A 10,928-nucleotide genomic window follows, 5' to 3' on the forward strand; every position below is an offset into this window, starting at 1 on the left:
ACACACACACACACACACACACACACACAAACACACACACACACACACACACACACACACACACACACACACACACACACACACACACACACACACACACACACACACACACACACACACACACACACAGGGAGAGAGCACTGGGGGAGGGGTGGCAGGTTAGGGAGACACAGGATGAGCAGTAGAGGGTGTGGCAGTTGCTGATGTAACAATGGGTAGGGCTGGGCGTTTTGGTCATTTTTTCCAACAGAGCATTTCGGTCATCCGACCTCAAGAGCCCTATATAGCACCTCCTCACAGCAAGTGTGAATTAATTGTCACGTGTGCATACCATCATCATCTAATATAATTATCCATTGAGTCCAAAATAAATTGGCAACAATGTGGATTGATTTCAAATTAAATGTTTGTCGACAATTATTCTCATCAGCAGCCTAACTTAAGGCCATTATCAAACTAAATATTTTACTTATTCATTAGCTGTTGTATTGTAAGCACATCGTTCGTGGCCGGTGTAGGCTTGTTTGCCTATAATCTGTTTTAGAGAAATGTAATCATCGAATATTGTAAGAACTTTCATTGTCTGCTTATATGTAAGAACGGCCAATGTTCTGAATTACGTCGCTGTACATTTCAAAAGTGCTGAACAAATAGTTATATTGACTACGTCCGTCGTCTCTCGCTCATTAATGTCTTAATCGAAATGACGGATTGCCTCTTATCTGCTTGTCGTCCCCTTATACCATAGTTTGTACCAGTAGAAACCACATTTGTTTAAGCAAGTCAGCCATATCAGCTGTGTTTTTTTAAGGCAGTAAATGAGGCTGAATAAACTGTAGCAGCGGTAAGGTGTTGGCACCCTGCTGTTGGGACAGCTTTATGAAGGCCCAAACAGTTTGTGGGCACCGTTTGTCACCGTTATAATGAATGTATTGTTTAGTGTTGTGTTGTTGCTTTGCAGGCATCCTACATGTTGTTGTTTGCCCCACCAAGATTTACATGCTAAAATTACCACTGTCTGAAAATAGTCTACATTTCCCCCTCTACATTTTCTGATATAAAAATGCCAATCATACCTATATATTTTAAGAACAGACAAAGAATATGTTGTGAAATATTTTGTTTATTATTGTTGTCTTGTTATGTAAAGATGAGACTATTTCGCGATATCCTCCACGGCATGACCTGTCAGCTATCTAAACTGTCTTGGGTAGAAGCATTCTTCCTAGACAGCATAATGTGTCCTCTCTATCAGAGGAGGCTGGTGGGACGAGCTATAGGAGGACAAGCTAATTGTAATGGCTGAAATGGAATTCATGGAATGGAGTCAAAGATGTGGTTTCCATATGTTTGATACCATATGTTTGATACCGTTCCATTGATTCCATTCCAGCCATTTCAATGAGCCCGTCCTCCTATAGCTCTCTTCACCAGCCTCATTTGCTGTGTAGTCTTTTTTTTCCCATGTATAATCTAATGCTAAATTATATATTTGACAGAATATATTGTTGTCATCTGCAAATAACGTCCCAGCGGGGTATTGACACACTCTTTTTTCAAGTGATTCTGGCTGGATTCATAGTCTCTCCCCTTTAACTGTCCTAATGAGCCTATTTTTATAACCTCCGATGATCAGGGATTGTGTCTGTTGGAGAGGATCACCTTGAGCAAAGTGAGGCGTAGAAACATTGATCTACAAATAGTATTCCCTGCCAAATAATAAGCTTTGTGCGATTACATTTCATAGAGCTACGCCTCTCCTGGCTTAAGCTAGTGTTTAAACTCTAATGTATGCAAATGTCTGGAATATTTCTGTGCCCTTTCATTTTCATTCCTCCAGACAATGTATACAAATGTCTGTATACTGTCCCAGGATAGATGTTCTTGACCTATTCTGAGTGCACACATTATCTTACATTCCAAATACACCCACAATGGCGATAAGTGTGTGAAAGGTGAAGGGAGGGAAGGTTGAGTGTCTGCTACCCTATAATACACGTCACTTTACACAGGGTTCATGATTAAAATAACCTCAAGTACTACAGAAAATTTTATATGTGACTTTGTTTCACAATTCATCCAGTCATTTATTAACCATGGATACTGATACAATTCGTTTTTTCCATATGACTTAAGGAATCCCACATTCTGTGGCACAACCTTTACCCTGCTTGGATTGGTCCTCCACCCACACTCTAATCAAATATATATTTGGATGGATTAAAACTGAGTTTACAGCACGATCATATACAATGTAACATGCTGAAACATGACCATGATCAAAATCTTTGGCATGGAATGAACTTTTTTTTAAGAGGTCTTATCGAATTATATATTCAAATTGCATTGCATCTGATATCGTCTTATTTGATTTATTCCGTGATGCACAATTATGGCATAGTGGTTAATGATTGCCCAGAGCGCCTTTGAGTTGATGCTGCGTAGCTATCTGCCGCGCTGGCTCTGTAGTCCACGCAGGGTCAGAGTTTATTCTCTTGTCTCCTTACTGCTAGGGTCCACCCAGCACTATAGTACTCTGTTAGGAGTCTATAAAGCCATAAACACTCTCAACTGCTTGAACTCGTCTCATCTAGTTAATCCTGGGAGGCTTTAGAGAGAGAGGCTGTATCTGCAGTCAAGGTCACCACATGGGCCTACCACACTGCATTGGGATGATGGAAAACTACTTAGCAGCATCAGCACACACTGTCACTATGGACTTCAGTTCCTTGCTTCTCATTTACCTTTTCAGGTTCGGGATTAGGTTTTCTGAAAGCCCTGAGTACTGTAATATAAAACCTTATTCAGATACTGAATGTCAAGTTGAGCTTTCATGTTCTAGTATGTTCTAAATCAGATGTGCTGTGACCATCTCAAACTGTGGACTGGCAGAGCGGTCTATAATGGCCGGGGTAGGCCGTCATTGTAAAATAAGAATTTGTTCTTAACTGGCTTGCCTAGTTAAATAAAGGTTAAATAAATAAAAAATATAAAGAGTTGGAACTCTCCACGAGGTATTTTATTAAACTAGGCAAGTCAGTTAAGAAAAAAATATTACTTACAATGATGGCCTAGGAACAGTGCCTTGTTCAGTGGCAGAATGACAGATGTTTACCTTGTCAGCTCAGGGATTTGATCTAGCGACTTTTCAGTTACTGACCCAATGCTCTAACCACTAGGCTACCTGCCGCTCCACTTTACTAGGTTAACTATTAACACCCCTATCTATCCCTGTGCCTGCCGGTCTCATATAGATGACAGTCCTTTGGACTTTTCTATCCAAATAGTCTTAGACAGTAGACTTGATTTAGGGAGCTCATTTGCTCTCCACTGAGTGGTGTTACTCTGCCACCCTCATGGCCCTGTAGCCTGTCCTTTAAGGAGTCTATCCTCAAGGTGGCCCAGCTCCTGAGATTCCCCTGATCACCAGCAGAGGGTAATGAATGACTGGTAATAACACAAATTATACTGAAACACTTGAACATACTGTATACTCATCTCACCTAGCTGTGGTAGATCTGATAGATAAGCCCTGACTTTCTACCAAAACAAGAGCCTTATGTGAGGACTAACATTTCTGCTTGTTTTTCCAGTTAATTCATAGTGTTCTGAGAACAGAAGTTTCAGCTGTGTTGAGTGTTAACTGGGGAACACATATGGAACACCCTCCACACCCCCACAGCCACTGCATTGTGTAGCCTAACTTCTTCTGTCCCAGCAGCAGCAGGCTGCATCCCCACAAGGTACAGTATGTGGCCCCCTGGAGACCTAACTCATCCAGACATCTGCATACACACACATTACGTAAGCATGGCCGAGGCGAGGGCCATGAGAAACTCCAGCAGATCAGATCAGTCTCGTTGTGTGTAGAACTTTATCCCAACCAGCTGTCACATGATAGCTCAGGGTATGTCTCAATGTTCTATTCAATTTTACAATGTTTTCCAAGTGGATGTGGGCATAGCCTACTTTAGTGCGTACTGTACTGATACTTATAATGTGTATCTTCAGGGAAGGAAAACTAGAGGGTAATCAGGTTACCACAGAAAAAAGAATAGGTACTAGGCCTATAGCTTACTTTAATAGGGCCATTGTCATCCCAAATATAATCCTGCATGGCGCTATAGGATCAGGCTATGTAGCATAATAGTGCTGGGAGCACTGCAGCTTACACAGGGGAAAAAGGGTTATTTAAAGTGACATCACCACACTGCGGTGAACGCTCAGTCCTGATCACAGAGTTCTGCCTGAGTAGAAAACTGCTGACTGGAAAACAGAAGGTCTTTTGACGGTAATCGTTTCGCACTTTTAATATAGGCCTGCACAGCAACGCTTTAGAAACATCTAATATAATGGCAGAAAGAAAAAATGAACAGGAGGGGAGGGGCCTGGGGGGGGTCTATATTTTCCATATCTTCCCTTGTTTGATCCAACCAGTGGAGAGTGGTAGCAATTTAATGTCAAGGTTAGCCATCACCACCAATTTATCCACTGCCCCCCTCCCCTACTCCTGACTCTGCTCTCTTCCCGCCCGTTCCAAGGCAGGCTCGCCAACGCTGACACTTCTCAGGCCTCGGCGGTGATTGATCAGCAACGCTCCCTCCAAGGTGCTCCGTATGGACGGCTGCTCATTTATCTTAAATCACACAGGAGATGAGGAATGAAACCGTGACCCCGGAGCTCTTTTTCTCCAGAAAAATGCTGACAGAACTCACTCAGGCAAAGGTAATGCTGACAGAACACACTCAGACAAAGGTAATGCTGACAGAACACACCCAGACAAAGGTGATGCCGACAGAACACACTCAGACAAAGGTAACGCTGACAGAACACACCCAGACAAAGGTGATGCCGACAGAACACACTCAGACAAAGGTAATGCTGACAGAACACACCCAGACAAAGGTAACGCTGACAGAACACACCCAGACAAAGGTAACACTGACAGAACACACCCAGACAAAGGTAATGCTGACAGAACACACCCAGACAAAGGTAACGCTGACAGAACACACCCAGACAAAGGTCATGCTGACAGAACACACTCAGACAAAGGTAACGCTGACAGAACACACCCAGACAAAGGTAACGCTGACAGAACACACCCAGACAAAGGTGATGCCGACAGAACACACTCAGACAAAGGTAATGCTGACAGAACACACTCAGACAAAGGTAATGCTGACAGAACACACTCAGACAAAGGTAATGCTGACAGAACACACTCAGACAAAGGTAATGCTGACAGAACACACTCAGACAAAGGTAATGCTGACAGAACACACTCAGACAAAGGTAATGCTGACAGAACACACTCAGACAAAGGTAATGCTGACAGAACACACTCAGACAAAGGTAATGCTGACAGAACACACTGAGACAAAGGTAATGCTGACAGAACACACTCAGACAAAGGTAATGCCGACAGAGCACACCCAGACAAAGGTAATGCCGACAGAACACACTCAGACAAAGGTAATGCTGACAGAACACACCCAGACAAAGGTAATGCTGACAGAACACACTCAGACAAAGGTAATGCTGACAGAACACACTCAGACAAAGGTAATGCTGACAGAACACACTCAGACAAAGGTAATGCTGACAGAACACACCCAGACAAAGGTAATGCTGACAGGTATGGTTTCTTTATACATTCACATTAAAAGTGTGTGACTGTAAATGTTCATGGAATGTGAATATGTGCTGATCTCCAATAAACCTACTGATGAATGATTTATATCATAAGGTTTCCTGATACGCTACACTAAACAATTTATACTAGGTCTAATAGACATCTGATAGCCTAATGCAACAATATCCCCATCATGTGACCACCAGGTTCACATGACCGTTTCCCCTTCCACAATGCTCCTCACCACAGATGTAGACACTAAAGTTTGCTATTCCTCCTGAGATGAGGGTGAAGACAGTTGATATCTTCACCTCGTTACAGATAGAAGAGGACACGAAGCTGGTCACACCCTGGACATACCACTTACCATCAGTACGCTTACAGTTCAGAGGACCTCCAGAGTCCCCCTGAAAGACAGGGAGAAAATGAGGGAGGGGGAGAGAGAGAGACAGACAAAAGGAGAGAGAGAGAACTTGTTTTACAAACATTAGTTATGACACAGGTTATGGTGAATGTGATACTGTATTATCCTAAGAATATGATCTCAAGATATTTTGTTGTCTCACTCACTCATCCTGACAATTCACCCCCTCTAGCACAGATCATGGTGTCCTTCACCACCATGTCCCGCCAGTCACTCTGGTTACACACACTGTTCCCCACTAAGAGCAGCAGGGCCTGCTGCAGCTGATCAGGCATGGGACCTTGGGTTGGAACAGAACACGGAGGGTACAGTTACACACTATACACTAGGACATAAACACTACGTAACAGGATTAGATACTATACAGTATGTCTACATATCATATTCTACATAACAGGTTTATATTGTATATGTCTACATTCCATACATCTTAAAGCTAGAATCCTTAGTTGAAGAACAACAAAGTGGACACCACGCCTCTGTTTTCCACATTTGGTATAAAGCTGAGGGATGGGCCTGGAGAAATGTAATCATTTTCAAATTCATAGACAGATCTATGTAGTTTTAACCATGTTTTGAGGATATACAGTGTTAGTTTACATTTATATTGTCTACAAACATTGGAGAACAACATTTTGGGTTCTCATGGGTTAAGACAGTTAAACTAAACTCATGCGGCATTTATTAGTTATATTCTTCAAGAATAAATGGCTATATATCATTCATTTATAAGTAAAATAAATGTATCAAATAAGGATTACAGTTTAAAAGGGATAGTGTGAGATTTCGGCAATCAAGCCCTGAACCAGAGTCAAATTAATTAATGGATACAATTTGTATGTCTCTGCGTGCAGTTTGAAGGAAGTTGAAGGTAGTTTTATGAGCCATTGCCAGCCAGCGTCAGCGCAATGACTGGAAGTCTGCAGGTACAGCTAGCATGCTTCAAACTGCAAGCAGAGACATACAATCCTTAATGAATCTGACTCTGGGTAGAGAGAAAAAAAGGGCTTTGTTGCTAAAATCTCGCACTGTCCCTTTAAAACTGTTGCGTGGGGCAAATAGTGAGCCTGAAATGAAACTTCAAATGCCACAAGCCCACAGTCTCCTCATAGCCACACATATAATATATGCCATTGAGCAGACGGTTTCATCTGTTCATTACAGTAGTGCATACATATTTTTCATATGGATGGCCCCAGCGGGAATCTAACCCACAATCCTTGCATTGCAAGCGTTGTCACACTAGGTAATATTTGGTTGAGACTTTGATCAATGATATTTCAAAAGTCAGTGGTATAGATGGAACTAAGCAGAAGATACATCTCCTTCAAACGTTGATATTTGGTTTGTTTGTTCAATATTCAGTTTCTACATATTAATAATTTATATGTTAAATTCGCATCTCAAACAAAAATGCAATGACTTCAATAGCAACAGTGCATCGATTTAGTTATTAAAGGGGAAACTTCCACATTTTTGAACTTCATATTCATCATCTCCAGCAACACCCCAACATCAACCTATGTGAAAATTGTGTGTTTCTATGTTTTGTAGTAAAAAAGATAGAGGAAGGTAATTGTTTCCAATGACATCATCGGTGTGCATCGTGTGATTTTGACAAATTGTGAGTTGGCATCGCCTACTAATTGTCTACTAATTGGTTGATGATATCAGTGGAAACACTTATCTTTCTCTATAGTTTTTACTATTAATCATAGAAACGTGCCATTTTCACACATGTTCGAGTGGTGATGGAAATGATGATTATGAAGTAGAAAAATGGTGAACTTTCCCTTTAAGAGATCTCTTAATAATCATTCTCAAGATAGCACATTAGTAGTAGTCAGTGGCAAATATTAAAGCTGGGCTTGGTTAAAAACCTGGATGGGAGACCAAATGAATAGCTGTAGATAAATCAACTCTCCAGAAGGAAGTGCTGCCCAGCCTTGTTTTCTTTTCTGACAGTGGATATATAATGTTGAAGATCTGACGTTGTTTCACAGGTACAAATTCAACATATTTTATACAAGGTTTGTGGCAGTCATTTTTTTGTTCTATCAGATGGATACTCACAGCGGCGACCATGTGAATGTCCCAGTCAGCGTGAACCAGGATGTGCAGCACGTCTCTGATCTGTTCACTTCCCTCCTGTACACTCTGGTCATGTTCTCCCATCACCACATGGTACACATCTCCAGGCATGCATGGGGAGGATATACCAAACATCACAGGGAAACATCAAGTTACCTTGAATGATACTGTATCTGCATACTCAGACTTACAGTACACTATACTTTCCCAATATTCTGCTTCACATTCATGACCTCAATGACCTCTTCCTACTCACATTCTCTAGTAATACCTCACACTCTGGACTCCATCCTGGCAGTGGTTCTCACCATATGCAGTGTCCAGCAGTCAGGACCCAGTAAGAGCCAATCACAGTGCCCCCACAGGTGTGATGCCAACGGCTGCCATGCTTCATCTGCATTGAAATCTGAGAATACAGATGCACAGACAATAAAAATAGTTCATGACCAACATGATCAATTTATGGTTCAATGGAAGTAATCAGTTTTCACCTGCCATGGCCAGCTATGGGCGCGGGCATCCTCTCCATTCACAATCCTGTTGGTGTTGGGTTCGAAGGTACGGGAGTACCACACCCATATGCTGGAAAACATACTGGGCACACTTAGTATCATGATACATTTGCACACAAGTATTTTTGTGATTGTGTGAGCTCTTTTGTCCTCCGGTGACACAACCAGTCTTAAATTGCCATGCCAGAAGTCATGATGATATGTTTGTATTAGCATTGTGCTGTCGGTAGTGCTCTGAGGCAGCTCTAATAGTCCTGCCTGCCTGTCTGTCTGTCTGTCTGTCTGTCTGTCTGTCTGTCTGTCTGTCTGTCTGTCTGTCTGTCTGTCTGTCTGTCTGTCTGTCTGTCTGTCTGTCTGTCTGTCTGTCTGTCTGTCTGTCATTGTCATGTCCAGCCCCAGACACTGTCTAGTCCTGTCATTGTCATGTCCAGCCCTGTCTGTCTGTCCGTCTGACACTGTGCTCTAATAGTCCTCCAGCCTGCCTGCCTGCCTGCCTGCCTGCCTGCCTGTCTGTCTGTCTGTCTGTCTGTCTGTCTGTCTGTCTGTCTGTCTGTCTGTCTGTCTGTCTGTCTGTCTGTCTGTCTGTCATTGTCATGTCCAGCCCCAGACACTGTGCTCTAATAGTCCTGCCTGCCTGCCTGCCTGCCTGCCTGCCTGCCTGCCTGTCTGTCTGTCTGTCTGTCTGTCTGTCTGTCTGTCTGTCTGTCTGTCTGTCTGTCCAGCCCCCAGACACTGTGTCTAGTCTGCCTGCCTGTCTGTCTGTCTGTCTGTCTGTCTGTCTGTCTGTCTGTCTGTCTGTCTGTCTGTCTGTCATTGTCATGTCCAGCCCCAGACACTGTGCTCTAATAGTCCTGCCTGCCTGCCTGCCTGCCTGCCTGCCTGCCTGTCTGTCTGTCTGTCTGTCTGTCTGTCTGTCTGTCTGTCTGTCTGTCTGTCTGTCTGTCTGTCTGTCATTGTCATGTCCAGCCCCAGACACTGTCTAATAGTGCCTGTGCCTGCCTGCCTCTGTCTGTCTGTCTGTCTGTCTGTCTGTCTGTCTGTCTGTCTGTGTCATTGTCATGTCCAGCCCCAGACACTGTGCTCTAATAGTCCTGCCTGCCTGCCTGCCTGCCTCTGTCTGTCTGTCTGTTGTCTGTCTGTCCAGTCCCCAGTCTGTCTGTCTGTCTGTGTCTGTCTGTCCTGTCTGTCTGTCTGTCATTGTCCTGCCAGCCCCTGACACTGTGCCTAATAGTCCTGCCTGCCTGTCTGTCTGTCTGTCTGTCTGTCTGTCTGTCTGTCTGTCTGTCTGTCTGTCTGTCTGTCTGTCTGTCTGTCATTGTCATGTCCAGCCCCAGACACTGTGCTCTAATAGTCCTGCCTGCCTGCCTGCCTGCCTGTCTGTCTGTCTGTCTGTCTGTCTGTCTGTCTGTCTGTCTGTCTGTCTGTCTGTCTGTCTGTCTGTCTGTCTGTCTGTCTGTCATTGTCATGTCCAGCCCCAGACACTGTGCTCTAATAGTCCTGCCTGCCTGCCTGCCTGCCTGCCTGCCTGTCTGTCTGTCTGTCTGTCTGTCTGTCTGTCTGTCTGTCTGTCTGTCTGTCTGTCATTGTCATGTCCAGCCCCAGACACTGTGCTCTAATAGTCCTGCCTGCCTGTCTGTCTGTCTGTCTGTCTGTCTGTCTGTCTGTCTGTCTGTCTGTCTGTCTGTCTGTCTGTCTGTCTGTCTGTCTGTCTGTCTGTCTGTCTGTCTGTCTGTCTGTCTGTCTGTCTGTCTGTCTGTCTGTCATTGTCATGTCCAGCCCCAGACACTGTGCTCTAATAGTCCCGTATACCGATATTAGCTGGGAATGACCTCCCGTTCCCTTAATGCTCACCTTGCACTAACCTGTACTGTACTTTACTGGAGGTATTATGTCCCTCTGGAAATGTTGACAAGGAAAAGGGATGTGTGGGACGGGGGTGGGGGGACAAACTCCTATAAAGAAGTTTCCACCATTTACCAAAGACGTTGGTAACCTGCATACTGTGACCGGCATATACTGTAGCTTTTGAGTATTCTACAGTACTCGACCATATCCATACCAGTAGCCTGAACAGTACAAACTGTTCCCAACATTGATGGAAAAAGAGAGAGAGGGAGCAGTTGAAAGCCCTTGTAAAAGAGAGACAGAGTGTGTGTGAGGGACAGAGAACAGGAGAGAAAAGTAGAGAGAGAGACGTGAAGAGACAGAGGGGGAGGGAGAAAGAAAGAGTGATTGAGAGGGGGACTTAGTGTTGTCAGCTGTGTTA

At 43.8% G+C, this 10,928-nt stretch overlaps 1 pseudogene; it reads right to left on the minus strand.

Annotated features, from left to right (window-relative positions):
- Positions 1 to 5,826: 5,826 nt before the first annotated feature.
- Positions 5,827 to 10,661, minus strand: LOC135564252 (elastase-1-like; annotated as a pseudogene).
- Positions 10,662 to 10,928: the final 267 nt, after the last annotated feature.

The sequence above is a fragment of the Oncorhynchus nerka genome, linkage group LG24 (genome assembly GCF_034236695.1).
Source record: "Oncorhynchus nerka isolate Pitt River linkage group LG24, Oner_Uvic_2.0, whole genome shotgun sequence".
NCBI classification, from domain to species: Eukaryota; Metazoa; Chordata; class Actinopteri; order Salmoniformes; family Salmonidae; genus Oncorhynchus; species Oncorhynchus nerka.